Below are 25,523 nucleotides of genomic sequence, written 5' to 3' on the forward strand. Positions count from 1 at the left end.
TTGTTTAGGCTCAATTCCAACTGCTTTTGGCAGCTAAACAGTGTTGAGCCTCTTTTGTAGTTTAATTTAAGACCCCCTACTAATATCATGTCCTGTAGGTCTTTTTACATTACCAACACATGATTTTTTTCATTAAGCCAATACAGTTAGGAAACTTTTTTATTAGCTTACCTGGTGATAGAAGTAGAAGAGGGCAAAAAAGTGCCTGTATCTCACCTACAGCCATACCACATTGGATAGGCCCAATCTCGTCTGATCTTGGAAGCTAAGCAGTGTTGGGCCTCGTTAGTACTTGGGTGGGAGACCACCTGGGAACACCAGGTGCTGTAGGTTTTTTCACATTACTGGCAAATTGTTTTTATTCTCTAGCTATTTAAATTGGAAACTTTTTCTTTTTATTGCCAGCACAGACATTTGGAAGAGGTCAAACAGACACAATAGCCATCACCTAAAGACTTACCACACTGTTTAGGCTCAATTCCAACTGCTTTTGGCAGCTAAACAGTGTTGAGCCTCTTTTGTAGTTTAATTTAAGACCCCTTGCTAATATCATGTCCTGTAGGTCTTTTTACATTACCAACACATGATTTTTTTCAGTAAGCCAATACAGTTAGGAAACTTTTTTATAAGCTTACCTGGTGATAGAAGTAGAAGAGGGAAAAAAAGTGCCTGTATTTCACCTACAGCCATACCACATTGGATAGGCCCAATCTCGTCTGATCTTGGAAGCTAAGCAGTGTTGAGCCTGGTTAGTACTTGGGTGGGAGACCACCTGGGAACACCAGGTGCTGTAGGTTTTTTCACATTACAGGCAAATTATTTTATTCTCTAGCTATTTAAATTGGAAACTTTTTCTTTTTATTGCCAGTACAGACATTTGGAAGAGGTCAAACAGACACAATAGCCATCACCTAAAGACTTACCACACTGTTTAGGTCCAATTCCAACTGCTTTTGGCAGCTAAACAGTGTTGAGCCTCTTTTGTAGTTTAATTTAAGACCCCCCTGCTAATATCATGTCCTGTAGGTCTTTTTACATTACCAACACATGATTTTTTTCAGTAAGCCAATACAGTTAGGAAACTTTTGTATTAGCTTACCTGGTGATAGAAGTAGAAGAGGGCAAAAAAGTGCCTTTAACTCACCTACAGCCATACCACATTGGATAGGCCCAATCTCGTCTGATCTTCGAAGCTAAGCAGTGTTGGGTCTGGTTAGTACTTGGGTGGGAGACCACATGGGAGCACCAGGTGCTGTAGGTTTTTTCACATTACTGGCAAATTGTTTTTATTCTCTAGCTATTTATATTGGAAACTTTTTTATTTTTATTGCCAGCACAGACATTTGGAAGAGGTCAAACAGACACAATAGCCATCACCTAAAGACTTACCACACTGTTTAGGCTCAATTCCAACTGCTTTTGGCAGCTAAACAGTGTTGAGCCTCTTTTGTAGTTTTGTATTAAACTTTTATTTTATGAAGTATTGTATGAAACTTTTGTATTAGCTTACCTGGTGATAGAAGTAGAAGAGGGCAAAAAAGTGGCTTTAACTCACCTACAGCCATACCACATTGGATAGGCCCAATCTCGTCTGATCTTGGAAGCTAAGCAGTGTTGGGCCTGGTTAGTACTTGGGTGGGAGACCACATGGGAACACCAGGTGCTGTAGGTTTTTTCACATTACAGGCAAATTGTTTTTATTCTCTAGCTATTTATATTGGAAACTTTTTCTTTTTATTGCCAGCACAGACATTTGGAAGAGGTCAAACAGACACAATAGCCATCACCTAAAGACTTACCACACTGTTTAGGCTCAATTACAACTGCTTTTGGCAGCTAAACAGTGTTGAGCCTCTTTAGTAGTTTAATTTAAGACCCCCTGCTAATATCATGTCCTGTAGGTCTTTTTACATTACCAACACATGATTTTTTTCAGTAAGCCAATACAGTTAGGCAACTTTTGTATTAGCCTACCTGGTGATAGAAGTAGAAGAGGGCAAAAAAGTGCCTTTAACTCACCTACAGCCATACCACATTGGATAGGCCCAATCTCGTCTGATCTTGGAAGCTAAGCAGTGTTAGGCCTGGTTAGTACTTGGGTGGAGACCACATGGGAACACCAGGTGCTGTAGGTTTTTTCACATTACTGGCAAATTGTTTTTATTCTCTAGCTATTTATATTGGAAACTTTTTCTTTTTATTGCCAGTACAGACATTTGGAAGAGGTCAAACAGATACAATAGCCATCACCTAAAGATTTACCACACTGTTTAGGCCCAATTCCAACTGCTTTTGGCAGCTAAACAGTGTTGAGCCTCTTTAGTAGTTTAATTTAAGACCCCCTGCTAATATCATGTCCTGTAGGTCTTTTTACATTACCAACACATGATTTTTTTCAGTAAGCCAATACAGTTAGGAACATTTTTTATTAGCTTACCTGGTGATAGAAGTAGAAGAGGGCAAAAAAGTGCCTGTATCTCACCTACAGCCATACCACATTGGATAGGCCCAATCTCGTCTGATCTTGGAAGCTTAGCAGTGTTGGGCCTGGTTAGTACTTGGGTGGGAGACCACATGGGAACACCAGGTGCTGTAGGTTTTTTCACATTACAGGCAAATTGTTTTTATTCTCTAGCTATTTAAATTGGAAACTTTTTCTTTTTATTGCCAGTACAGACATTTGGAAGAGGTCAAACAGACACAATAGCCATCACCTAAAGACTTACCACACTGTTTAGGCCCAATTCCAACTGCTTTTGGCAGCTAAACAGTGTTGAGCCTGTTTAGTAGTTTAATTTAAGACCCCCTGCTAATATCATGTCCTGTAGGTCTTTTTACATTACCAACACATGATTTTTTTCAGTAAGCCAATACAGTTAGGAAACTTTTTTATTAGCTTACCTGGTGATAGAAGTAGAAGAGGGCAAAAAAGTGCCTGTATCTCACCTACAGCCATACCACATTGGATAGGCCCAATCTCGTCTAATCTTGGAAGCTAAGCAGTGTTGGGCCTGGTTAGTACTTGGGTGGGAGACCACCTGGGAACACCAGGTGCTGTAGTTTTTTTCACATTACTGGCAAATTGTTTTTATTCTCTAGCTATTTAAATTGGAAACTTTTTCTTTTTATTGCCAGCACAGACATTTGGAAGAGGTCAAACAGACACAATAGCCATCACCTAAAGACTTACCACACTGTTTAGGCTCAATTCCAACTGCTTTTGGCAGCTAAACAGTGTTGAGCCTCTTTTGTAGTTTCATTTAAGACCCCCTGCTAATATCATGTCCTGTAGGTCTTTTTACATTACCAACACATGATTTTTTTTAGTAAGCCAATACAGTTAGGAAACTTTTGTATTAGCTTACCTGGTGATAGAAGTAGAAGAGGGCAAAAAAGTGCCTTTATCTCACCTACAGTCATACCACATTGGATAGGCCCAATCTCGTCTGATCTTGGAAGCTAAGCAGTGTTGGGCCTGGTTAGTACTTGGGTGTGAGACCACATGGGAACACCAGGTGCTGTAGGTTTTTTCACATTACTGGCAAATTGTTTTTTATTCTCTAGCTATTTAAATTGGAAACTTTTTCTTTTTATTGCCAGTACAGACATTTGGAAGAGGTCAAACAGACACAATAGCCATCACCTAAAGACTTACCACACTGTTTAGGCCCAATTCCAACTGCTTTTGGCAGCTAAACAGTGTTGAGCCTCTTTAGTAGTTTAATTTAAGACCCCCTGCTAATATCATGTCCTGTAGGTCTTTTTACATTACCAACACATGATTTTTTTCAGTAAGCCAATACAGTTAGGAAACTTTTTTATTAGCTTACCTGGTGATAGAAGTAGAAGAGGGCAAAAAAGTGCCTGTATCTCACCTACAGCCATACCACATTGGATAGGCCCAATCTCGTCTGATCTTGGAAGCTAAGCAGTGTTGGGCCTGGTTAGTACTTGGGTGTGAGACTACATGGGAACACCAGGTGCTGTAGGTTTTTTCACATTACAGGCAAATTGTTTTTATTCTCTAGCTATTTAGATTAGAAACTTTTTCTTTTTATTTCCAGTACAGACATTTGGAAGAGGTCAAACAGACACAATAGCCATCACCTAAAGACTTACCACACTGTTTAGGCCCAATTCCAACTGCTTTTGGCAGCTAAACAGTGTTAAGCCTTTTTAGTAGTTTAATTTAAGACCCCCTGCTAATATCATGTCCTGTAGGTCTTTTTACATTACCAACACATGATTTTTTTTAAGTAAGCCAATACAGTTAGGAAACTTTTGTATTAGCTTACCTGGTGATAGAAGTAGAAGAGGGCAAAAAAGTGCCTGTATCTCACCTACAGCCATACCACATTGGATAGGCCCAATCTCGTCTGATCTTGGAAGCTAAGCAGTGTTGGCCCTGGTTAGTACTTAGGTGGGAGACCACCTGGGAACACCAGGTGCTGTAGGTTTTTTCACATTACTGGCAAATTGTTTTTATTCTCTAGCTATTTAAATTGGAAACTTTTTCTTTTTATTGCCAGCACAGACATTTGGAAGAGGTCAAACACACACAATAGCCATTACCTAAAGACTTACCACACTGTTTAGGCTCAATTCCAACTGCTTTTGGCAGCTAAACAGTGTTGAGCCTGTTTAGTAGTTTAATTTAAGACCCCCTGCTAATATCATGTCCTGTAGGTCTTTTTACATTACCAACAAATGATTTTTTTCAGTAAGCCAATACAGTTAGGAAACTTTTTTATTAGCTTACCAGGTGATAGAAGTAGAAGAGGGCAAAAAAGTGCCTGTATCTCACCTACAGCCATACCACATTGGGTAGGCCCAATCTCGTCTGATCTTGGAAGCTAAGCAGTGTTGGGCCTGGTTAGTACTTGGGTGGGAGACCACATGGGAACACCAGGTGCTGTAGGTTTTTTCACATTACAGGCAAATTGTTTTTATTCTCTAGCTATTTAAATTGGAAACTTTTTCTTTTTATTGCCAGTACAGACATTTGGAAGAGGTCAAACAGACACAATAGCCATCACCTAAAGACTTACCACACTGTTTAGGCCCAATTCCAACTGCTTTTGGCAGCTAAACAGTGTTGAGCCTGTTTAGTAGTTTAATTTAAGACCCCCTGCTAATATCATGTCCTGTAGGTCTTTTTACATTACCAACACATGATTTTTTTCAGTAAGCCAATACAGTTAGGAAACTTTTTTATTAGCTTACCTGGTGATAGAAGTAGAAGAGGGCAAAAAAGTGCCTGTATCTCACCTACAGCCATACCACATTGGATAGGCCCAATCTCGTCTAATCTTGGAAGCTAAGCAGTGTTGGGCCTGGTTAGTACTTGGGTGGGAGACCACCTGGGAACACCAGGTGCTGTAGTTTTTTTCACATTACTGGCAAATTGTTTTTATTCTCTAGCTATTTAAATTGGAAACTTTTTCTTTTTATTGCCAGCACAGACATTTGGAAGAGGTCAAACAGACACAATAGCCATCACCTAAAGACTTACCACACTGTTTAGGCTCAATTCCAACTGCTTTTGGCAGCTAAACAGTGTTGAGCCTCTTTTGTAGTTTCATTTAAGACCCCCTGCTAATATCATGTCCTGTAGGTCTTTTTACATTACCAACACATGATTTTTTTTAGTAAGCCAATACAGTTAGGAAACTTTTGTATTAGCTTACCTGGTGATAGAAGTAGAAGAGGGCAAAAAAGTGCCTTTATCTCACCTACAGTCATACCACATTGGATAGGCCCAATCTCGTCTGATCTTGGAAGCTAAGCAGTGTTGGGCCTGGTTAGTACTTGGGTGTGAGACCACATGGGAACACCAGGTGCTGTAGGTTTTTTCACATTACTGGCAAATTGTTTTTTATTCTCTAGCTATTTAAATTGGAAACTTTTTCTTTTTATTGCCAGTACAGACATTTGGAAGAGGTCAAACAGACACAATAGCCATCACCTAAAGACTTACCACACTGTTTAGGCCCAATTCCAACTGCTTTTGGCAGCTAAACAGTGTTGAGCCTCTTTAGTAGTTTAATTTAAGACCCCCTGCTAATATCATGTCCTGTAGGTCTTTTTACATTACCAACACATGATTTTTTTCAGTAAGCCAATACAGTTAGGAAACTTTTTTATTAGCTTACCTGGTGATAGAAGTAGAAGAGGGCAAAAAAGTGCCTGTATCTCACCTACAGCCATACCACATTGGATAGGCCCAATCTCGTCTGATCTTGGAAGCTAAGCAGTGTTGGGCCTGGTTAGTACTTGGGTGTGAGACTACATGGGAACACCAGGTGCTGTAGGTTTTTTCACATTACAGGCAAATTGTTTTTATTCTCTAGCTATTTAGATTAGAAACTTTTTCTTTTTATTTCCAGTACAGACATTTGGAAGAGGTCAAACAGACACAATAGCCATCACCTAAAGACTTACCACACTGTTTAGGCCCAATTCCAACTGCTTTTGGCAGCTAAACAGTGTTAAGCCTTTTTAGTAGTTTAATTTAAGACCCCCTGCTAATATCATGTCCTGTAGGTCTTTTTACATTACCAACACATGATTTTTTTTAAGTAAGCCAATACAGTTAGGAAACTTTTGTATTAGCTTACCTGGTGATAGAAGTAGAAGAGGGCAAAAAAGTGCCTGTATCTCACCTACAGCCATACCACATTGGATAGGCCCAATCTCGTCTGATCTTGGAAGCTAAGCAGTGTTGGCCCTGGTTAGTACTTAGGTGGGAGACCACCTGGGAACACCAGGTGCTGTAGGTTTTTTCACATTACTGGCAAATTGTTTTTATTCTCTAGCTATTTAAATTGGAAACTTTTTCTTTTTATTGCCAGCACAGACATTTGGAAGAGGTCAAACACACACAATAGCCATTACCTAAAGACTTACCACACTGTTTAGGCTCAATTCCAACTGCTTTTGGCAGCTAAACAGTGTTGAGCCTGTTTAGTAGTTTAATTTAAGACCCCCTGCTAATATCATGTCCTGTAGGTCTTTTTACATTACCAACACATGATTTTTTTCAGTAAGCCAATACAGTTAGGAAACTTTTTTATTAGCTTACCAGGTGATAGAAGTAGAAGAGGGCAAAAAAGTGCCTGTATCTCACCTACAGCCATACCACATTGGGTAGGCCCAATCTCGTCTGATCTTGGAAGCTAAGCAGTGTTGGGCCTGGTTAGTACTTGGGTGGGAGACCACCTGGGAACACCAGGTGCTGTAGGTTTTTTCACATTACTGGCAAATTGTTTTCATTCTCTAGCTATTTAAATTGGAAACTTTTTCTTTTTATTGCCAGCACAGACATTTGGAAGAGGTCAAACAGACACAATAGCCATCACCTAAAGACTTACCACACTGTTTAGGCTCAATTCCAACTGCTTTTGGCAGCTAAACAGTGTTGAGCCTCTTTTGTAGTTTAATTTAAGACCCCCTGCTAATATCATGTCCTGTAGGTCTTTTTACATTACCAACACATGATTTTTTTCAGTAAGCCAATACAGTTAGGAAACTTTTGTATTAGCTTACCTGGTGATAGAAGTAGAAGAGGGCAAAAAAGTGCCTTTAACTCACCTACAGCCATACCACATTGGATAGGCCCAATCTCGTCTGATCTTGGAAGCTAAGCAGTGTTGGGCCTGGTTAGTACTTGGGTGGGAGACCACATGGGAACACCAGGTGCTGTAGGTTTTTTCACATTACTGGCAAATTATTTTATTCTCTAGCTATTTAAATAGGAAACTTTTTCTTTTTATTGCCAGCACAGACATTTGGAAGAGGTCAAACAGACACAATAGCCATCACCTAAAGACTTACCAAACTGTTTAGGCCCAATTCCAACTGCTTTTGGCAGCTAAACAGTGTTGAGCCTCTTTAGTAGTTTAATTTAAGACCCCCTGCTAATATCATGTCCTGTAGGTCTTTTTACATTACCAACACATGATTTTTTTCAGTAAGCCAATACAGTTAGGAAACTTTTTTATTAGCTTACCTGGTGATAGAAGTAGAAGAGGGCAAAAAAGTGCCTGTATCTCACCTACAGCCATACCACATTGGATAGGCCCAATCTCATCTGATCTGGGAAGCTAAGCAGTGTTGGGCCTGGTTAGTACTTGGGTGGGAGACCACATGGGAACACCAGGTGCTGTAGGTCTTTTCACATTACAGGCAAATTGTTTTTATTCTCTAGCTATTTAAATTGGAAACTTTTTCTTTTTATTGCCAGTACAGACATTTGGAAGAGGTCAAACAAACACAATAGCCATCACCTAAAGACTTACCACACTGTTTAGGCCCAATTCCAACTGCTTTTGGCAGCTAAACAGTGTTGAGCCTCTTTTGTAGTTTAATTTAAGACCCCCCTGCTAATATCATGTCCTGTAGGTCTTTTTACATTACCAACACATGATTTTTTTCAGTAAGCCAATACAGTTAGGAAACTTTTGTATTAGCTTACCTGGTGATAGAAGTAGAAGAGGGCAAAAAAGTGCCTTTAACTCACCTACAGCCATACCACATTGGATAGGCCCAATCTCGTCTGATCTTGGAAGCTAAGCAGTGTTGGGCCTGGTTAGTACTTGGGTGGGAGACCACATGGGAACACCAGGTGCTGTAGGTTTTTTCACATTACTGGCAAATTATTTTATTCTCTAGCTATTTAAATAGGAAACTTTTTCTTTTTATTGCCAGCACAGACATTTGGAAGAGGTCAAACAGACACAATAGCCATCACCTAAAGACTTACCAAACTGTTTAGGCCCAATTCCAACTGCTTTTGGCAGCTAAACAGTGTTGAGCCTCTTTAGTAGTTTAATTTAAGACCCCCTGCTAATATCATGTCCTGTAGGTCTTTTTACATTACCAACACATGATTTTTTTCAGTAAGCCAATACAGTTAGGAAACTTTTTTATTAGCTTACCTGGTGATAGAAGTAGAAGAGGGCAAAAAAGTGCCTGTATCTCACCTACAGCCATACCACATTGGGTAGGCCCAATCTCATCTGATCTTGGAAGCTAAGCAGTGTTGGGCCTGGTTAGTACTTGGGTGGGAGACCACATGTGAACACCAGGTGCTGTAGGTTTTTTCACATTACAGGCAAATTGTTTTTATTCTCTAGCTATTTAAATTGGAAACTTTTTCTTTTTATTGCCAGCACAGACATTTGGAAGAGGTCAAACAGACACAATAGCCATCACCTAAAGACTTACCAAACTGTTTAGGCCCAATTCCAACTGCTTTTGGCAGCTAAACAGTGTTGAGCCTCTTTAGTAGTTTAATTTAAGACCCCCTGCTAATATCATGTCCTGTAGGTCTTTTTACATTACCAACACATGATTTTTTTCAGTAAGCCAATACAGTTAGGAAACTTTTTTATTAGCTTACCTGGTGATAGAAGTAGAAGAGGGCAAAAAAGTGCCTGTATCTCACCTACAGCCATACCACATTGGATAGGCCCAATCTCATCTGATCTGGGAAGCTAAGCAGTGTTGGGCCTGGTTAGTACTTGGGTGGGAGACCACATGGGAACACCAGGTGCTGTAGGTCTTTTCACATTACAGGCAAATTGTTTTTATTCTCTAGCTATTTAAATTGGAAACTTTTTCTTTTTATTGCCAGTACAGACATTTGGAAGAGGTCAAACAAACACAATAGCCATCACCTAAAGACTTACCACACTGTTTAGGCCCAATTCCAACTGCTTTTGGCAGCTAAACAGTGTTGAGCCTCTTTTGTAGTTTAATTTAAGACCCCCTGCTAATATCATGTCCTGTAGGTCTTTTTACATTACCAACACATGATTTTTTTCAGTAAGCCAATACAGTTAGGAAACTTTTGTATTAGCTTACCTGGTGATAGAAGTAGAAGAGGGCAAAAAAGTGCATTTAACTCACCTACAGCCATACCACATTGGATAGGCCCAATCTCGTCTGATCTTGGAAGCTAAGCAGTGTTGGGCCTGGTTAGTACTTGGGTGGGAGACCACATGGGAACACCAGGTGCTGTAGGTTTTTTCACATTACTGGCAAATTATTTTATTCTCTAGCTATTTAAATAGGAAACTTTTTCTTTTTATTGCCAGCACAGACATTTGGAAGAGGTCAAACAGACACAATAGCCATCACCTAAAGACTTACCAAACTGTTTAGGCCCAATTCCAACTGCTTTTGGCAGCTAAACAGTGTTGAGCCTCTTTAGTAGTTTAATTTAAGACCCCCTGCTAATATCATGTCCTGTAGGTCTTTTTACATTACCAACACATGATTTTTTTCAGTAAGCCAATACAGTTAGGAAACTTTTTTATTAGCTTACCTGGTGATAGAAGTAGAAGAGGGCAAAAAAGTGCCTGTATCTCACCTACAGCCATACCACATTGGGTAGGCCCAATCTCATCTGATCTTGGAAGCTAAGCAGTGTTGGGCCTGGTTAGTACTTGGGTGGGAGACCACATGTGAACACCAGGTGCTGTAGGTTTTTTCACATTACAGGCAAATTGTTTTTATTCTCTAGCTATTTAAATTGGAAACTTTTTCTTTTTATTGCCAGTACAGACATTTGGAAGAGGTCAAACAGACACAATAGCCATCACCTAAAGACTTACCACACTGTTTAGGCCCAATTCCAACTGCTTTTGGCAGCTAAACAGTGTTGAGCCTCTTTAGTAGTTTAATTTAAGACCCCCTGCTAATATCATGTCCTGTAGGTCTTTTTACATTACCAACACATGATTTTTTTCAGTAAGCCAATACAGTTAGGAAACTTTTTTATTAGCTTACCTGGTGATAGAAGTAGAAGAGGGCAAAAAAGTGCCTGTATCTCACCTACAGCCATACCACATTGGATAGGCCTGATCTTGGAAGCTAAGCAGTGTTGGGCCTGGTTAGTACTTGGGTGGGAGACCACATGGGAACACCAGGTGCTGTATGTTTTTTCACATTACAGGCAAATTGTTTTTATTCTCTAGCTATTTAAATTGGAAACTTTTTATTTTTATTGCCAGTACAGACATTTGGAAGAGGTCAAACAGACACAATAGCCATCACCTAAAGACTTACCACACTGTTTAGGCCCAATTCCAACTGCATTTGGCAGCTAAACAGTGTTGAGCCTGTATAGTAGCTTAATTTAAGACCCCCTGCTAATATCATGTCCTGTAGGTCTTTTTACATTACCAACACATGATTTTTTTTAAGTAAGCCAATACAGTTAGGAAACTTTTTTATTAGCTTACCTGGTGATAGAAGTAGAAGAGGGCAAAAAAGTGCCTGTATCTCACCTACAGCCATACCACATTGGATAGGCCCAATCTCGTCTGATCTTGGAAGCTAAGCAGTGTTGGGCCTGGTTAGTACTTGGGTGGGAGCATAGGCGAATCTAGGGGGTGGTCCGGGGGTGCACAGGACCACCCATTAGCCCATTTTGTAGCTGAGGGATGGGGCTTTCCAACGAGCCCAGCCCCGTGTCTCTAGCCCTCTGGGAACCGGAGATACGGTCAGGCAAAGCTGGAACGTTTTCCCTATAGGATAACATGGGACCCCCACCCAGTTCAACGGCTGCCAGTTCCCCCTTCGGCATCACTGAAGCTCGAGGTTGATCTCAGTTGAACCCAAATCGCTGGGCCTTCAATCTGATACCAGGCTGGATCCATATGGGTTAATTGGTTTCAGGGATATTGAGGTTAAACCGTTTTTTGTTTTTTTCATTTCTTAAATGTAATTTCATGACTGTTTATGTTCTTTGAGGGCAGATTTCTCTGGAACCAAACAGCCCAGTTTCACGGGATCAAAATCATTCAAAGCCAACTCAAAAGTTCTTCAATATGATACTGGTCTCATGTAAATGGGTTAGTTGATTCCAAAGATATAGCTGGTTTGTTAAAGGGAGGTAGGGAGAGGAGAGTGGTTGTCTCTTCCCCTCACACCAGAAAATGCAGGGACTAGGCTGGTGTATAAAGGGTCAGCCTGCATGATCCTGGGACCATATTCCCGGGTAAATCCCTGCATTTTCTGTTGTGAAAGGGGTATTATTTCAAAGGGGCATTACGGTGTGCAGCATCATGTGTAAGCGGCATTTTGTGTGCACCATCATGTGTAAGGGGCATTATGTGTGAAGCATCATGTGTAAGGGACATTATGTGTGCAGCATCATGTGTAATGGGTACTATGGTGCACGGCATCATGTGTAATGGGTACTATGGTGTGCGGCATCATGTGTAATGGGAACTATGGTGTGCGGCATCATGTGTAATGGGTACTATGGTGTGCGGCATCATGTGTAATGGGTACTATGGTGCCATCAAGCAAGAACCCCCTAGCAATGAGCACGTAGGTAAGCAGCACTTATGTGGCAAATATGTAATGGGCATTACGGTTTGTTATATAGTATGTAATGGGCATCATGATATGTGGCACAATGTGTAATGGGCATTATGGTGTGTGGCCTTATGTGTAATTGGCATTACGGCGTGTGGCTTTATGTGTAATGGGTATTACAGAGTTTGCTAAAATGTGTAATGGGCATTACTGTGTATGGTCTAAAGTGTAATACCACACCCCTATTTGTGATGCCACGCCTCCTTCCCATGAGACCACGCCCCCTTTTTGCCGCGCGGCTACGCCGCGCAAACGTCCCGCAAACGTCCCCCTTCTGTTATGTCTAGATCTGGGACCACCCCTTACCTTAATTCTAGATTCGCCTATGGGTGGGAGACCACCTGGGAACACCAGGTGCTGTAGGTTTTTTCACATTACTGGCAAATTGTTTTCATTCTCTAGCTATTTAAATTGGAAACTTTTTCTTTTTATTGCCAGCACAGACATTTGGAAGAGGTCAAACAGACACAATAGCCATCACCTAAAGACTTACCACACTGTTTAGGCTCAATTCCAACTGCTTTTGGCAGCTAAACAGTGTTGAGCCTCTTTTGTAGTTTAATTTAAGACCCCCTGCTAATATCATGTCCTGTAGGTCTTTTTACATTACCAACACATGATTTTTTTCAGTAAGCCAATACAGTTAGGAAACTTTTGTATTAGCTTACCTGGTGATAGAAGTAGAAGAGGGCAAAAAAGTGCCTGTATCTCACCTACAGCCATACCACATTGGATAGGCCCAATCTCGTCTGATCTTGGAAGCTAAGCAGTGTTGGGCCTGGTTAGTACTTGGGTGGGAGACCACCTGGGAACACCAGGTGCTGTAGGTTTTTTCACATTACTGGCAAATTGTTTTTATTCTCTAGCTATTTAAATTGGAAACTTTTTCTTTTTATTGCCAGCACAGACATTTGGAAGAGGTCAAACAAACACAATAGCCATCACCTAAAGACTTACCACACTGTTTAGGCCCAATTCCAACTGCTTTTGGCAGCTAAACAGTGTTGAGCCTCTTTTGTAGTTTAATTTAAGACCCCCCTGCTAATATCATGTCCTGTAGGTCTTTTTACATTACCAACACATGATTTTTTTCAGTAAGCCAATACAGTTAGGAAACTTTTGTATTAGCTTACCTGGTGATAGAAGTAGAAGAGGGCAAAAAAGTGCCTTTAACTCACCTACAGCCATACCACATTGGATAGGCCCAATCTCGTCTGATCTTGGAAGCTAAGCAGTGTTGGGCCTGGTTAGTACTTGGGTGGGAGACCACATGGGAACACCAGGTGCTGTAGGTTTTTTCACATTACTGGCAAATTATTTTATTCTCTAGCTATTTAAATAGGAAACTTTTTCTTTTTATTGCCAGCACAGACATTTGGAAGAGGTCAAACAGACACAATAGCCATCACCTAAAGACTTACCAAACTGTTTAGGCCCAATTCCAACTGCTTTTGGCAGCTAAACAGTGTTGAGCCTCTTTAGTAGTTTAATTTAAGACCCCCTGCTAATATCATGTCCTGTAGGTCTTTTTACATTACCAACACATGATTTTTTTCAGTAAGCCAATACAGTTAGGAAACTTTTTTATTAGCTTACCTGGTGATAGAAGTAGAAGAGGGCAAAAAAGTGCCTGTATCTCACCTACAGCCATACCACATTGGGTAGGCCCAATCTCATCTGATCTTGGAAGCTAAGCAGTGTTGGGCCTGGTTAGTACTTGGGTGGGAGACCACATGTGAACACCAGGTGCTGTAGGTTTTTTCACATTACAGGCAAATTGTTTTCATTCTCTAGCTATTTAAATTGGAAACTTTTTCTTTTTATTGCCAGTACAGACATTTGGAAGAGGTCAAACAGACACAATAGCCATCACCTAAAGACTTACCACACTGTTTAGGCCCAATTCCAACTGCTTTTGGCAGCTAAACAGTGTTGAGCCTCTTTAGTAGTTTAATTTAAGACCCCCTGCTAATATCATGTCCTGTAGGTCTTTTTACATTACCAACACATGATTTTTTTCAGTAAGCCAATACAGTTAGGAAACTTTTTTATTAGCTTACCTGGTGATAGAAGTAGAAGAGGGCAAAAAAGTGCATGTATCTCACCTACAGCCATACCACATTGGATAGGCCTGATCTTGGAAGCTAAGCAGTGTTGGGCCTGGTTAGTACTTGGGTGGGAGACCACATGGGAACACCAGGTGCTGTATGTTTTTTCACATTACAGGCAAATTGTTTTTATTCTCTAGCTATTTAAATTGGAAACTTTTTATTTTTATTGCCAGTACAGACATTTGGAAGAGGTCAAACAGACACAATAGCCATCACCTAAAGACTTACCACACTGTTTAGGCCCAATTCCAACTGCATTTGGCAGCTAAACAGTGTTGAGCCTGTATAGTAGCTTAATTTAAGACCCCCTGCTAATATCATGTCCTGTAGGTCTTTTTACATTACCAACACATGATTTTTTTTAAGTAAGCCAATACAGTTAGGAAACTTTTTTATTAGCTTACCTGGTGATAGAAGTAGAAGAGGGCAAAAAAGTGCCTGTATCTCACCTACAGCCATACCACATTGGATAGGCCCAATCTCGTCTGATCTTGGAAGCTAAGCAGTGTTGGGCCTGGTTAGTACTTGGGTGGGAGACCACATGGGAACACCAGGTGCTGTAGGTTTTTTCACATTACTGGCAAATTGTTTTCATTCTCTAGCTATTTAAATTGGAAACTTTTTCTTTTTATTGCCAGCACAGACATTTGGAAGAGGTCAAACAGACACAATAGCCATCACCTAAAGACTTACCACACTGTTTAGGCTCAATTCCAACTGCTTTTGGCAGCTAAACAGTGTTGAGCCTCTTTTGTAGTTTAATTTAAGACCCCCTGCTAATATCATGTCCTGTAGGTCTTTTTACATTACCAACACATGATTTTTTTCAGTAAGCCAATACAGTTAGGAAACTTTTGTATTAGCTTACCTGGTGATAGAAGTAGAAGAGGGCAAAAAAGTGCCTGTATCTCACCTACAGCCATACCACATTGGATAGGCCCAATCTCGTCTGATCTTGGAAGCTAAGCAGTGTTGGGCCTGGTTAGTACTTGGGTGGGAGACCACCTGGGAACACCAGGTGCTGTAGGTTTTTTCACATTACTGGCAAATTGTTTTTATTCTCTAGCTATTTAAATTGGAAACTTTTTCTTTTTATTGCCAGCACAGACATTTGGAAGAGGTCAAACAGACACAATAGCCATCACCTAAAGACTTACCACACTGTTTAGGCCCAATTCCAACTGCGTTTGGCAGCTAAACAGTGTTGAGCCTCTTTAGTAGTTTAATTTAAGACCCCCTGCTAATATCATGTCCTGTAGGTCTTTTTACATTACCAACACATGATTTTTTTCAGTAAGCCAATACAGTTAGGAAACTTTTGTATTAGCTTACCTGGTGATAGAAGTAGAAGAGGGCAAAAAAGTGCCTTTAACTCACCTACAGCCATACCACATTGGATAGGCCCAATCTCGTCTGATCTTGGAAGCTAAGCAGTGTTGGGCCTGGTTAGTACTTGGGTGGGAGACCACATGGGAACACCAGGTGCTGTAGGTTTTTTCACATTACTGGCAAATTGTTTTTATTCTCTAGCTATTTAAATTGGAAACTTTTTCTTTTTATTGCCAGCACAGACATTTGGAAGAGGTCAAACAGACACAATAGCCATCACCTAAAGACTTACCACACTGTTTAGGCCCAATTCCAACTGCTTTTGGCAGCTAAACAGTGTTGAGCCTCTTTAGTAGTTTAATTTAAGACCCCCTGCTAATATCATGTCCTGTAGGTCTTTTTACATTACCAACACATGATTTTTTTCAGTAAGCCAATACAGTTAGGAAACTTTTTTATTAGCTTACCTGGTGATAGAAGTAGAAGAGGGCAAAAAAGTGACTGTATCTCACCTACAGCCATACCACATTGGATAGGCCCAATCTCGTCTGATCTTGGAAGCTAAGCAGTGTTAGGCCTGGTTAGTACTTGGGTGGAGACCACATGGGAACACCAGGTGCTGTAGGTTTTTTCACATTACTGGCAAATTGTTTTTATTCTCTAGCTATTTATATTGGAAACTTTTTCTTTTTATTGCCAGTACAGACATTTGGAAGAGGTCAAACAGATACAATAGCCATCACCTAAAGACTTACCACACTGTTTAGGCCCAATTCCAACTGCTTTTGGCAGCTAAACAGTGTTGATCCTCTTTAGTAGTTTAATTTAAGACCCCCTGCTAATATCATGTCCTGTAGGTCTTTTTACATTACCAACACATGATTTTTTTCAGTAAGCCAATACAGTTAGGAACATTTTTTATTAGCTTACCTGGTGATAGAAGTAGAAGAGGGCAAAAAAGTGCCTTTAACTCACCTACAGCCATACCACATTGGATAGGCCCAATCTCGTCTGATCTTCGAAGCTAAGCAGTGTTGGGTCTGGTTAGTACTTGGGTGGGAGACCACATGGGAGCACCAGGTGCTGTAGGTTTTTTCACATTACTGGCAAATTGTTTTTATTCTCTAGCTATTTATATTGGAAACTTTTTTATTTTTATTGCCAGCACAGACATTTGGAAGAGGTCAAACAGACACAATAGCCATCACCTAAAGACTTACCACACTGTTTAGGCTCAATTCCAACTGCTTTTGGCAGCTAAACAGTGTTGAGCCTCTTTTGTAGTTTTGTATTAAACTTTTATTTTATGAAGTATTGTATGAAACTTTTGTATTAGCTTACCTGGTGATAGAAGTAGAAGAGGGCAAAAAAGTGGCTTTAACTCACCTACAGCCATACCACATTGGATAGGCCCAATCTCGTCTGATCTTGGAAGCTAAGCAGTGTTGGGCCTGGTTAGTACTTGGGTGGGAGACCACATGGGAACACCAGGTGCTGTAGGTTTTTTCACATTACAGGCAAATTGTTTTTATTCTCTAGCTATTTATATTGGAAACTTTTTCTTTTTATTGCCAGCACAGACATTTGGAAGAGGTCAAACAGACACAATAGCCATCACCTAAAGACTTACCACACTGTTTAGGCTCAATTACAACTGCTTTTGGCAGCTAAACAGTGTTGAGCCTCTTTAGTAGTTTAATTTAAGACCCCCTGCTAATATCATGTCCTGTAGGTCTTTTTACATTACCAACACATGATTTTTTTCAGTAAGCCAATACAGTTAGGCAACTTTTGTATTAGCCTACCTGGTGATAGAAGTAGAAGAGGGCAAAAAAGTGCCTTTAACTCACCTACAGCCATACCACATTGGATAGGCCCAATCTCGTCTGATCTTGGAAGCTAAGCAGTGTTAGGCCTGGTTAGTACTTGGGTGGAGACCACATGGGAACACCAGGTGCTGTAGGTTTTTTCACATTACTGGCAAATTGTTTTTATTCTCTAGCTATTTATATTGGAAACTTTTTCTTTTTATTGCCAGTACAGACATTTGGAAGAGGTCAAACAGATACAATAGCCATCACCTAAAGATTTACCACACTGTTTAGGCCCAATTCCAACTGCTTTTGGCAGCTAAACAGTGTTGAGCCTCTTTAGTAGTTTAATTTAAGACCCCCTGCTAATATCATGTCCTGTAGGTCTTTTTACATTACCAACACATGATTTTTTTCAGTAAGCCAATACAGTTAGGAACATTTTTTATTAGCTTACCTGGTGATAGAAGTAGAAGAGGGCAAAAAAGTGCCTGTATCTCACCTACAGCCATACCACATTGGATAGGCCCAATCTCGTCTGATCTTGGAAGCTTAGCAGTGTTGGGCCTGGTTAGTACTTGGGTGGGAGACCACATGGGAACACCAGGTGCTGTAGGTTTTTTCACATTACAGGCAAATTGTTTTTATTCTCTAGCTATTTAAATTGGAAACTTTTTCTTTTTATTGCCAGTACAGACATTTGGAAGAGGTCAAACAGACACAATAGCCATCACCTAAAGACTTACCACACTGTTTAGGCCCAATTCCAACTGCTTTTGGCAGCTAAACAGTGTTGAGCCTGTTTAGTAGTTTAATTTAAGACCCCCTGCTAATATCATGTCCTGTAGGTCTTTTTACATTACCAACACATGATTTTTTTCAGTAAGCCAATACAGTTAGGAAACTTTTTTATTAGCTTACCTGGTGATAGAAGTAGAAGAGGGCAAAAAAGTGCCTGTATCTCACCTACAGCCATACCACATTGGATAGGCCCAATCTCGTCTAATCTTGGAAGCTAAGCAGTGTTGGGCCTGGTTAGTACTTGGGTGGGAGACCACCTGGGAACACCAGGTGCTGTAGTTTTTTTCACATTACTGGCAAATTGTTTTTATTCTCTAGCTATTTAAATTGGAAACTTTTTCTTTTTATTGCCAGCACAGACATTTGGAAGAGGTCAAACAGACACAATAGCCATCACCTAAAGACTTACCACACTGTTTAGGCTCAATTCCAACTGCTTTTGGCAGCTAAACAGTGTTGAGCCTCTTTTGTAGTTTCATTTAAGACCCCCTGCTAATATCATGTCCTGTAGGTCTTTTTACATTACCAACACATGATTTTTTTTAGTAAGCCAATACAGTTAGGAAACTTTTGTATTAGCTTACCTGGTGATAGAAGTAGAAGAGGGCAAAAAAGTGCCTTTATCTCACCTACAGTCATACCACATTGGATAGGCCCAATCTCGTCTGATCTTGGAAGCTAAGCAGTGTTGGGCCTGGTTAGTACTTGGGTGTGAGACCACATGGGAACACCAGGTGCTGTAGGTTTTTTCACATTACTGGCAAATTGTTTTTTATTCTCTAGCTATTTAAATTGGAAACTTTTTCTTTTTATTGCCAGTACAGACATTTGGAAGAGGTCAAACAGACACAATAGCCATCACCTAAAGACTTACCACACTGTTTAGGCCCAATTCCAACTGCTTTTGGCAGCTAAACAGTGTTGAGCCTCTTTAGTAGTTTAATTTAAGACCCCCTGCTAATATCATGTCCTGTAGGTCTTTTTACATTACCAACACATGATTTTTTTCAGTAAGCCAATACAGTTAGGAAACTTTTTTATTAGCTTACCTGGTGATAGAAGTAGAAGAGGGCAAAAAAGTGCCTGTATCTCACCTACAGCCATACCACATTGGATAGGCCCAATCTCGTCTGATCTTGGAAGCTAAGCAGTGTTGGGCCTGGTTAGTACTTGGGTGTGAGACTACATGGGAACACCAGGTGCTGTAGGTTTTTTCACATTACAGGCAAATTGTTTTTATTCTCTAGCTATTTAGATTAGAAACTTTTTCTTTTTATTTCCAGTACAGACATTTGGAAGAGGTCAAACAGACACAATAGCCATCACCTAAAGACTTACCACACTGTTTAGGCCCAATTCCAACTGCTTTTGGCAGCTAAACAGTGTTAAGCCTTTTTAGTAGTTTAATTTAAGACCCCCTGCTAATATCATGTCCTGTAGGTCTTTTTACATTACCAACACATGATTTTTTTTAAGTAAGCCAATACAGTTAGGAAACTTTTGTATTAGCTTACCTGGTGATAGAAGTAGAAGAGGGCAAAAAAGTGCCTGTATCTCACCTACAGCCATACCACATTGGATAGGCCCAATCTCGTCTGATCTTGGAAGCTAAGCAGTGTTGGCCCTGGTTAGTACTTAGGTGGGAGACCACCTGGGAACACCAGGTGCTGTAGGTTTTTTCACATTACTGGCAAATTGTTTTTATTCTCTAGCTATTTAAATTGGAAACTTTTTCTTTTTATTGCCAGCACAGACATTTGGAAGAGGTCAAACACACACAATAGCCATTACCTAAAGACTTACCACACTGTTTAGGCTCAATTCCAACTGCTTTTGGCAGCTAAACAGTGTTGAGCCTGTTTAGTAGTTTAATTTAAGACCCCCTGCTAATATCATGTCCTGTAGGTCTTTTTACATTACCAACACATGATTTTTTTCAGTAAGCCAATACAGTTAGGAAACTTTTTTATTAGCTTACCAGGTGATAGAAGTAGAAGAGGGCAAAAAAGTGCCTGTATCTCACCTACAGCCATACCACATTGGGTAGGCCCAATGTCGTCTGATCTTGGAAGCTAAGCAGTGTTGGGCCTGGTTAGTGCTTAGGTGGGAGACCACATGGGAACACCAGGTGCTGTAGGTTTTTTCACATTACTGGCAAATTGTTTTTATTCTCTAGCTATTTAAATTGGAAACTTTTTTCTTTTTATTGCCAGTACAGACATTTGGAAGAGGTCAAACAGACACAATAGCCATCACCTAAAGACTTACCACACTGTTTAGGCCCAATTCCAACTGCTTTTGGCAGCTAAACAGTGTTGAGCCTCTTTAGTAGTTTAATTTAAGACCCCCTGCTAATATCATGTCCTGTAGGTCTTTTTACATTACCAACACATGATTTTTTTCAGTAAGCCAATACAGTTAGGAACATTTTTTATTAGCTTACCTGGTGATAGAAGTAGAAGAGGGCAAAAAAGTGCCTGTATCTCACCTACAGCCATACCACATTGGATAGGCCCAATCTCGTCTGATCTTGGAAGCTTAGCAGTGTTGGGCCTGGTTAGTACTTGGGTGGGAGACCACATGGGAACACCAGGTGCTGTAGGTTTTTTCACATTACAGGCAAATTGTTTTTATTCTCTAGCTATTTAAATTGGAAACTTTTTCTTTTTATTGCCAGTACAGACATTTGGAAGAGGTCAAACAGACACAATAGCCATCACCTAAAGACTTACCACACTGTTTAGGCCCAATTCCAACTGCTTTTGGCAGCTAAACAGTGTTGAGCCTGTTTAGTAGTTTAATTTAAGACCCCCTGCTAATATCATGTCCTGTAGGTCTTTTTACATTACCAACACATGATTTTTTTCAGTAAGCCAATACAGTTAGGAAACTTTTTTATTAGCTTACCTGGTGATAGAAGTAGAAGAGGGCAAAAAAGTGCCTGTATCTCACCTACAGCCATTCCACATTGGATAGGCCCAATCTCGTCTAATCTTGGAAGCTAAGCAGTGTTGGGCCTGGTTAGTACTTGGGTGGGAGACCACCTGGGAACACCAGGTGCTGTAGTTTTTTTCACATTACTGGCAAATTGTTTTTATTCTCTAGCTATTTAAATTGGAAACTTTTTCTTTTTATTGCCAGCACAGACATTTGGAAGAGGTCAAACAGACACAATAGCCATCACCTAAAGACTTACCACACTGTTTAGGCTCAATTCCAACTGCTTTTGGCAGCTAAACAGTGTTGAGCCTCTTTTGTAGTTTCATTTAAGACCCCCTGCTAATATCATGTCCTGTAGGTCTTTTTACATTACCAACACATGATTTTTTTTAGTAAGCCAATACAGTTAGGAAACTTTTGTATTAGCTTACCTGGTGATAGAAGTAGAAGAGGGCAAAAAAGTGCCTGTATCTCACCTACAGTCATACCACATTGGATAGGCCCAATCTCGTCTGATCTTGGAAGCTAAGCAGTGTTGGGCCTGGTTAGTACTTGGGTGTGAGACCACATGGGAACACCAGGTGCTGTAGGTTTTTTCACATTACTGGCAAATTGTTTTTTATTCTCTAGCTATTTAAATTGGAAACTTTTTCTTTTTATTGCCAGTACAGACATTTGGAAGAGGTCAAACAGACACAATAGCCATCACCTAAAGACTTACCACACTGTTTAGGCCCAATTCCAACTGCTTTTGGCAGCTAAACAGTGTTGAGCCTCTTTAGTAGTTTAATTTAAGACCCCCTGCTAATATCATGTCCTGTAGGTCTTTTTACATTACCAACACATGATTTTTTTCAGTAAGCCAATACAGTTAGGAAACTTTTTTATTAGCTTACCTGGTGATAGAAGTAGAAGAGGGCAAAAAAGTGCCTGTATCTCACCTACAGCCATACCACATTGGATAGGCCCAATCTCGTCTGATCTTGGAAGCTAAGCAGTGTTGGGCCTGGTTAGTACTTGGGTGTGAGACTACATGGGAACACCAGGTGCTGTAGGTTTTTTCACATTACAGGCAAATTGTTTTTATTCTCTAGCTATTTAGATTAGAAACTTTTTCTTTTTATTGCCAGTACAGACATTTGGAAGAGGTCAAACAGACACAATAGCCATCACCTAAAGACTTACCACACTGTTTAGGCCCAATTCCAACTGCTTTTGGCAGCTAAACAGTGTTAAGCCTTTTTAGTAGTTTAATTTAAGACCCCCTGCTAATATCATGTCCTGTAGGTCTTTTTACATTACCAACACATGATTTTTTTTAAGTAAGCCAATACAGTTAGGAAACTTTTGTATTAGCTTACCTGGTGATAGAAGTAGAAGAGGGCAAAAAAGTGCCTGTATCTCACCTACAGCCATACCACATTGGATAGGCCCAATCTCGTCTGATCTTGGAAGCTAAGCAGTGTTGGCCTTGGTTAGTACTTAGGTGGGAGACCACCTGGGAACACCAGGTGCTGTAGGTTTTTTCACATTACTGGCAAATTGTTTTTATTCTCTAGCTATTTAAATTGGAAACTTTTTCTTTTTATTGCCAGCACAGACATTTGGAAGAGGTCAAACAGACACAATAGCCATTACCTAAAGACTTACCACACTGTTTAGGCTCAATTCCAACTGCTTTTGGCAGCTAAACAGTGTTGAGCCTGTTTAGTAGTTTAATTTAAGACCCCCTGCTAATATCATGTCCTGTAGGTCTTTTTACATTACCAACACATGATTTTTTTCAGTAAGCCAATACAGTTAGGAAACTTTTTTATTAGCTTACCAGGTGATAGAAGTAGAAGAGGGCAAAAAAGTGCCTGTATCTCACCTACAGCCATACCACATTGGGTAGGCCCAATGTCGTCTGATCTTGGAAGCTAAGCAGTGTTGGGCCTGGTTAGTGCTTAGGTGGGAGACCACATGGGAACACCAGGTGCTGTAGGTTTTTTCACATTACTGGCAAATTGTTTTTATTCTCTAGCTATTTAAATTGGAAACTTTTTTCTTTTTATTGCCAGTACAGACATTTGGAAGAGGTCAAACAGACACAATAGCCATCACCTAAAGACTTACCACACTGTTTAGGCTCAATTCCAACTGCTTTTGGCAGCTAAACAGTGTTGAGCCTCTTTTGTAGTTTAATTTAAGACCCCCTGCTAATATCATGTCCTGTAGGTCTTTTTACATTACCAACACATGATTTTTTTCAGTAAGCCAATACAGTTAGGAAACTTTTTTATTAGCTTACCAGGTGATAGAAGTAGAAGAGGGCAAAAAAGTGCCTGTATCTCACCTACAGCCATACCACATTGGGTAGGCCCAATGTCGTCTGATCTTGGAAGCTAAGCAGTGTTGGGCCTGGTTAGTGCTTAGGTGGGAGACCACATGGGAACACCAGGTGCTGTAGGTTTTTTCACATTACTGGCAAATTGTTTTTATTCTCTAGCTATTTAAATTGGAAACTTTTTTCTTTTTATTGCCAGTACAGACATTTGGAAGAGGTCAAACAGACACAATAGCCATCACCTAAAGACTTACCACACTGTTTAGGCTCAATTCCAACTGCTTTTGGCAGCTAAACAGTGTTGAGCCTCTTTTGTAGTTTAATTTAAGACCCCCTGCTAATATCATGTCCTGTAGGTCTTTTTACATTACCAACACATGATTTTTTTCAGTAAGCCAATACAGTTAGGAAACTTTTGTATTAGCTTACCTGGTGATAGAAGTAGAAGAGGGCAAAAAAGTGCCTGTATCTCACCTACAGCCATACCACATTGGATAGGCCCAATCTCGTCTGATCTTGGAAGCTAAGCAGTGTTGGGCCTGGTTAGTACTTGGGTGGGAGACCGCCTGGGAACACCAGGTGCTGTAGGTTTTTTCACATTACTGGCAAATTGTTTTTATTCTCTAGCTATTTATATTGGAAACTTTTTCTTTTTATTGCCAGCACAGACATTTGGAAGAGGTCAAACAGACACAATAGCCATCACCTAAAGACTTACCACACTGTTTAGGCTCAATTCCAACTGCTTTTGGCAGCTAAACAGTGTTGAGCCTGTTTAGTAGTTTAATTTAAGACCCCCTGCTAATATCATGTCCTGTAGGTCTTTTTACATTACCAACACATGATTTTTTTCAGTAAGCCAATACAGTTAGGAAACTTTTTTATTAGCTTACCAGGTGATAGAAGTAGAAGAGGGCAAAAAAGTGCCTGTATCTCACCTACAGCCATACCACATTGGATAGGCCCAATCTCGTCTGATCTTGGAAGCTAAGCAGTGTTGGGCCTGGTTAGTACTTAGGTGGGAGACCACATGGGAACACCAGGTGCTGTAGGTTTTTTCACATTACTGGCAAATTGTTTTTATTCTCTAGCTATTTATATTGGAAACTTTTTCTTTTTATTGCCAGCACAGACATTTGGAAGAGGTCAAACAGACACAATAGCCATCACCTAAAGACTTACCACATTGTTTAGGCTCAATTCCAACTGCTTTTGGCAGCTAAACAGTGTTGAGCCTCTTTTGTAGTTTAATTTAAGACCCCCTACTAATATCATGTCCTGTAGGTCTTTTTACATTACCAACACATGATTTTTTTCATTAAGCCAATACAGTTAGGAAACTTTTGTATTAGTTTACCTGGTGATAGAAGTAGAAGAGGGCAAAAAAGTGCCTGTATCTCACCTACAGCCATACCACATTGGATAGGCCCAATCTCGTCTGATCTTGGAAGCTAAGCAGTGTTGGGCCTGGTTAGTACTTGGGTGGGAGACCACATGGGAACACCAGGTGCTGTAGTTTTTTTCACATTACTGGCAAATTGTTTTTATTCTCTAGCTATTTAATTTGGAAACTTTTTCTTTTTATTGCCAGTACAGACATTTGGAAGAGGTCAAACAGACACAATAGCCATCACCTAAAGACTTACCACACTGTTTTAGCCCAATTCCAACTGCTTTTGGCAGCTAAACAGTGTTGAGCCTGTTTAGTAGTTTAATTTAAGACCCCCTGCTAATATCATGTCCTGTAGGTCTTTTTACATTACCAACACATGATTTTTTTCAGTAAGCCAATACAGTTAGGAAACTTTTTTATTAGCT

At 40.2% G+C, this 25,523-nt stretch overlaps 36 non-coding genes and 15 pseudogenes across 36 annotated transcripts; all 51 read left to right on the forward strand.

The window, feature by feature from the left end:
* Positions 1 to 214: 214 nt before the first annotated feature.
* LOC146016829 (5S ribosomal RNA) lies at positions 215 to 333 on the forward strand. The gene has a single exon (XR_014449710.1). It is a non-coding gene; the product is annotated as a 5S ribosomal RNA (ribosomal RNA).
* A 345-nt stretch (positions 334 to 678) lies between these two features.
* LOC146015993 (5S ribosomal RNA) lies at positions 679 to 797 on the forward strand. Its single transcript, XR_014448899.1, has one exon. It is a non-coding gene; the product is annotated as a 5S ribosomal RNA (ribosomal RNA).
* Positions 798 to 1,142: 345 nt separating this feature from the next.
* On the forward strand, positions 1,143 to 1,261 carry LOC146010776 (5S ribosomal RNA; annotated as a pseudogene).
* Positions 1,262 to 1,553: 292 nt separating this feature from the next.
* On the forward strand, positions 1,554 to 1,672 carry LOC146013337 (5S ribosomal RNA). Its single transcript, XR_014446314.1, has one exon. It is a non-coding gene; the product is annotated as a 5S ribosomal RNA (ribosomal RNA).
* A 345-nt stretch (positions 1,673 to 2,017) lies between these two features.
* Positions 2,018 to 2,135, forward strand: LOC146011019 (5S ribosomal RNA; annotated as a pseudogene).
* A 345-nt stretch (positions 2,136 to 2,480) lies between these two features.
* LOC146016496 (5S ribosomal RNA) lies at positions 2,481 to 2,599 on the forward strand. Its single transcript, XR_014449387.1, has one exon. It is a non-coding gene; the product is annotated as a 5S ribosomal RNA (ribosomal RNA).
* Positions 2,600 to 2,944: 345 nt separating this feature from the next.
* Positions 2,945 to 3,063, forward strand: LOC146017198 (5S ribosomal RNA). The gene has a single exon (XR_014450070.1). It is a non-coding gene; the product is annotated as a 5S ribosomal RNA (ribosomal RNA).
* A 345-nt stretch (positions 3,064 to 3,408) lies between these two features.
* On the forward strand, positions 3,409 to 3,527 carry LOC146017297 (5S ribosomal RNA). Its single transcript, XR_014450175.1, has one exon. It is a non-coding gene; the product is annotated as a 5S ribosomal RNA (ribosomal RNA).
* A 346-nt stretch (positions 3,528 to 3,873) lies between these two features.
* On the forward strand, positions 3,874 to 3,992 carry LOC146010537 (5S ribosomal RNA; annotated as a pseudogene).
* A 346-nt stretch (positions 3,993 to 4,338) lies between these two features.
* Positions 4,339 to 4,457, forward strand: LOC146016525 (5S ribosomal RNA). Its single transcript, XR_014449414.1, has one exon. It is a non-coding gene; the product is annotated as a 5S ribosomal RNA (ribosomal RNA).
* A 345-nt stretch (positions 4,458 to 4,802) lies between these two features.
* Positions 4,803 to 4,921, forward strand: LOC146014718 (5S ribosomal RNA). The gene has a single exon (XR_014447663.1). It is a non-coding gene; the product is annotated as a 5S ribosomal RNA (ribosomal RNA).
* Positions 4,922 to 5,266: 345 nt separating this feature from the next.
* LOC146017199 (5S ribosomal RNA) lies at positions 5,267 to 5,385 on the forward strand. The gene has a single exon (XR_014450071.1). It is a non-coding gene; the product is annotated as a 5S ribosomal RNA (ribosomal RNA).
* A 345-nt stretch (positions 5,386 to 5,730) lies between these two features.
* Positions 5,731 to 5,849, forward strand: LOC146017298 (5S ribosomal RNA). Its single transcript, XR_014450176.1, has one exon. It is a non-coding gene; the product is annotated as a 5S ribosomal RNA (ribosomal RNA).
* A 346-nt stretch (positions 5,850 to 6,195) lies between these two features.
* On the forward strand, positions 6,196 to 6,314 carry LOC146010538 (5S ribosomal RNA; annotated as a pseudogene).
* Positions 6,315 to 6,660: 346 nt separating this feature from the next.
* On the forward strand, positions 6,661 to 6,779 carry LOC146016526 (5S ribosomal RNA). Its single transcript, XR_014449415.1, has one exon. It is a non-coding gene; the product is annotated as a 5S ribosomal RNA (ribosomal RNA).
* A 345-nt stretch (positions 6,780 to 7,124) lies between these two features.
* Positions 7,125 to 7,243, forward strand: LOC146014297 (5S ribosomal RNA). The gene has a single exon (XR_014447246.1). It is a non-coding gene; the product is annotated as a 5S ribosomal RNA (ribosomal RNA).
* Positions 7,244 to 7,588: 345 nt separating this feature from the next.
* LOC146013338 (5S ribosomal RNA) lies at positions 7,589 to 7,707 on the forward strand. The gene has a single exon (XR_014446315.1). It is a non-coding gene; the product is annotated as a 5S ribosomal RNA (ribosomal RNA).
* Positions 7,708 to 8,051: 344 nt separating this feature from the next.
* LOC146015072 (5S ribosomal RNA) lies at positions 8,052 to 8,170 on the forward strand. Its single transcript, XR_014448004.1, has one exon. It is a non-coding gene; the product is annotated as a 5S ribosomal RNA (ribosomal RNA).
* Positions 8,171 to 8,516: 346 nt separating this feature from the next.
* LOC146013339 (5S ribosomal RNA) lies at positions 8,517 to 8,635 on the forward strand. Its single transcript, XR_014446316.1, has one exon. It is a non-coding gene; the product is annotated as a 5S ribosomal RNA (ribosomal RNA).
* Positions 8,636 to 8,979: 344 nt separating this feature from the next.
* LOC146015412 (5S ribosomal RNA) lies at positions 8,980 to 9,098 on the forward strand. Its single transcript, XR_014448334.1, has one exon. It is a non-coding gene; the product is annotated as a 5S ribosomal RNA (ribosomal RNA).
* Positions 9,099 to 9,443: 345 nt separating this feature from the next.
* On the forward strand, positions 9,444 to 9,562 carry LOC146015073 (5S ribosomal RNA). The gene has a single exon (XR_014448005.1). It is a non-coding gene; the product is annotated as a 5S ribosomal RNA (ribosomal RNA).
* Positions 9,563 to 9,907: 345 nt separating this feature from the next.
* LOC146013341 (5S ribosomal RNA) lies at positions 9,908 to 10,026 on the forward strand. The gene has a single exon (XR_014446318.1). It is a non-coding gene; the product is annotated as a 5S ribosomal RNA (ribosomal RNA).
* A 344-nt stretch (positions 10,027 to 10,370) lies between these two features.
* Positions 10,371 to 10,489, forward strand: LOC146015414 (5S ribosomal RNA). Its single transcript, XR_014448335.1, has one exon. It is a non-coding gene; the product is annotated as a 5S ribosomal RNA (ribosomal RNA).
* Positions 10,490 to 10,834: 345 nt separating this feature from the next.
* Positions 10,835 to 10,943, forward strand: LOC146011581 (5S ribosomal RNA; annotated as a pseudogene).
* Positions 10,944 to 13,098: 2,155 nt separating this feature from the next.
* LOC146015428 (5S ribosomal RNA) lies at positions 13,099 to 13,217 on the forward strand. The gene has a single exon (XR_014448349.1). It is a non-coding gene; the product is annotated as a 5S ribosomal RNA (ribosomal RNA).
* Positions 13,218 to 13,563: 346 nt separating this feature from the next.
* Positions 13,564 to 13,682, forward strand: LOC146013342 (5S ribosomal RNA). Its single transcript, XR_014446319.1, has one exon. It is a non-coding gene; the product is annotated as a 5S ribosomal RNA (ribosomal RNA).
* Positions 13,683 to 14,026: 344 nt separating this feature from the next.
* On the forward strand, positions 14,027 to 14,145 carry LOC146015415 (5S ribosomal RNA). Its single transcript, XR_014448336.1, has one exon. It is a non-coding gene; the product is annotated as a 5S ribosomal RNA (ribosomal RNA).
* Positions 14,146 to 14,490: 345 nt separating this feature from the next.
* Positions 14,491 to 14,599, forward strand: LOC146011583 (5S ribosomal RNA; annotated as a pseudogene).
* A 346-nt stretch (positions 14,600 to 14,945) lies between these two features.
* On the forward strand, positions 14,946 to 15,064 carry LOC146013343 (5S ribosomal RNA). Its single transcript, XR_014446320.1, has one exon. It is a non-coding gene; the product is annotated as a 5S ribosomal RNA (ribosomal RNA).
* Positions 15,065 to 15,409: 345 nt separating this feature from the next.
* On the forward strand, positions 15,410 to 15,528 carry LOC146015439 (5S ribosomal RNA). The gene has a single exon (XR_014448360.1). It is a non-coding gene; the product is annotated as a 5S ribosomal RNA (ribosomal RNA).
* Positions 15,529 to 15,873: 345 nt separating this feature from the next.
* Positions 15,874 to 15,992, forward strand: LOC146013344 (5S ribosomal RNA). Its single transcript, XR_014446321.1, has one exon. It is a non-coding gene; the product is annotated as a 5S ribosomal RNA (ribosomal RNA).
* Positions 15,993 to 16,337: 345 nt separating this feature from the next.
* Positions 16,338 to 16,455, forward strand: LOC146011020 (5S ribosomal RNA; annotated as a pseudogene).
* Positions 16,456 to 16,800: 345 nt separating this feature from the next.
* On the forward strand, positions 16,801 to 16,919 carry LOC146010777 (5S ribosomal RNA; annotated as a pseudogene).
* Positions 16,920 to 17,211: 292 nt separating this feature from the next.
* On the forward strand, positions 17,212 to 17,330 carry LOC146013345 (5S ribosomal RNA). Its single transcript, XR_014446322.1, has one exon. It is a non-coding gene; the product is annotated as a 5S ribosomal RNA (ribosomal RNA).
* Positions 17,331 to 17,675: 345 nt separating this feature from the next.
* Positions 17,676 to 17,793, forward strand: LOC146011021 (5S ribosomal RNA; annotated as a pseudogene).
* A 345-nt stretch (positions 17,794 to 18,138) lies between these two features.
* Positions 18,139 to 18,257, forward strand: LOC146016497 (5S ribosomal RNA). The gene has a single exon (XR_014449388.1). It is a non-coding gene; the product is annotated as a 5S ribosomal RNA (ribosomal RNA).
* A 345-nt stretch (positions 18,258 to 18,602) lies between these two features.
* On the forward strand, positions 18,603 to 18,721 carry LOC146017200 (5S ribosomal RNA). The gene has a single exon (XR_014450072.1). It is a non-coding gene; the product is annotated as a 5S ribosomal RNA (ribosomal RNA).
* A 345-nt stretch (positions 18,722 to 19,066) lies between these two features.
* LOC146017299 (5S ribosomal RNA) lies at positions 19,067 to 19,185 on the forward strand. Its single transcript, XR_014450177.1, has one exon. It is a non-coding gene; the product is annotated as a 5S ribosomal RNA (ribosomal RNA).
* Positions 19,186 to 19,531: 346 nt separating this feature from the next.
* Positions 19,532 to 19,650, forward strand: LOC146010539 (5S ribosomal RNA; annotated as a pseudogene).
* Positions 19,651 to 19,996: 346 nt separating this feature from the next.
* LOC146016527 (5S ribosomal RNA) lies at positions 19,997 to 20,115 on the forward strand. The gene has a single exon (XR_014449416.1). It is a non-coding gene; the product is annotated as a 5S ribosomal RNA (ribosomal RNA).
* A 345-nt stretch (positions 20,116 to 20,460) lies between these two features.
* On the forward strand, positions 20,461 to 20,579 carry LOC146011360 (5S ribosomal RNA; annotated as a pseudogene).
* A 346-nt stretch (positions 20,580 to 20,925) lies between these two features.
* LOC146016498 (5S ribosomal RNA) lies at positions 20,926 to 21,044 on the forward strand. Its single transcript, XR_014449389.1, has one exon. It is a non-coding gene; the product is annotated as a 5S ribosomal RNA (ribosomal RNA).
* Positions 21,045 to 21,389: 345 nt separating this feature from the next.
* Positions 21,390 to 21,508, forward strand: LOC146010624 (5S ribosomal RNA; annotated as a pseudogene).
* A 345-nt stretch (positions 21,509 to 21,853) lies between these two features.
* LOC146017300 (5S ribosomal RNA) lies at positions 21,854 to 21,972 on the forward strand. The gene has a single exon (XR_014450178.1). It is a non-coding gene; the product is annotated as a 5S ribosomal RNA (ribosomal RNA).
* A 346-nt stretch (positions 21,973 to 22,318) lies between these two features.
* LOC146010540 (5S ribosomal RNA) lies at positions 22,319 to 22,437 on the forward strand (annotated as a pseudogene).
* A 346-nt stretch (positions 22,438 to 22,783) lies between these two features.
* Positions 22,784 to 22,902, forward strand: LOC146017232 (5S ribosomal RNA). The gene has a single exon (XR_014450103.1). It is a non-coding gene; the product is annotated as a 5S ribosomal RNA (ribosomal RNA).
* A 345-nt stretch (positions 22,903 to 23,247) lies between these two features.
* LOC146011361 (5S ribosomal RNA) lies at positions 23,248 to 23,366 on the forward strand (annotated as a pseudogene).
* Positions 23,367 to 23,712: 346 nt separating this feature from the next.
* On the forward strand, positions 23,713 to 23,831 carry LOC146011362 (5S ribosomal RNA; annotated as a pseudogene).
* A 346-nt stretch (positions 23,832 to 24,177) lies between these two features.
* On the forward strand, positions 24,178 to 24,296 carry LOC146016976 (5S ribosomal RNA). The gene has a single exon (XR_014449853.1). It is a non-coding gene; the product is annotated as a 5S ribosomal RNA (ribosomal RNA).
* Positions 24,297 to 24,641: 345 nt separating this feature from the next.
* Positions 24,642 to 24,760, forward strand: LOC146014170 (5S ribosomal RNA). Its single transcript, XR_014447123.1, has one exon. It is a non-coding gene; the product is annotated as a 5S ribosomal RNA (ribosomal RNA).
* A 345-nt stretch (positions 24,761 to 25,105) lies between these two features.
* Positions 25,106 to 25,224, forward strand: LOC146014837 (5S ribosomal RNA). The gene has a single exon (XR_014447779.1). It is a non-coding gene; the product is annotated as a 5S ribosomal RNA (ribosomal RNA).
* Positions 25,225 to 25,523: the final 299 nt, after the last annotated feature.

The sequence above is a fragment of the Crinia signifera genome, chromosome 6 (assembly GCF_055691185.1).
Source record: "Crinia signifera chromosome 6, ASM5569118v1, whole genome shotgun sequence".
NCBI lineage: Eukaryota > Metazoa > Chordata > Amphibia > Anura > Myobatrachidae > Crinia > Crinia signifera.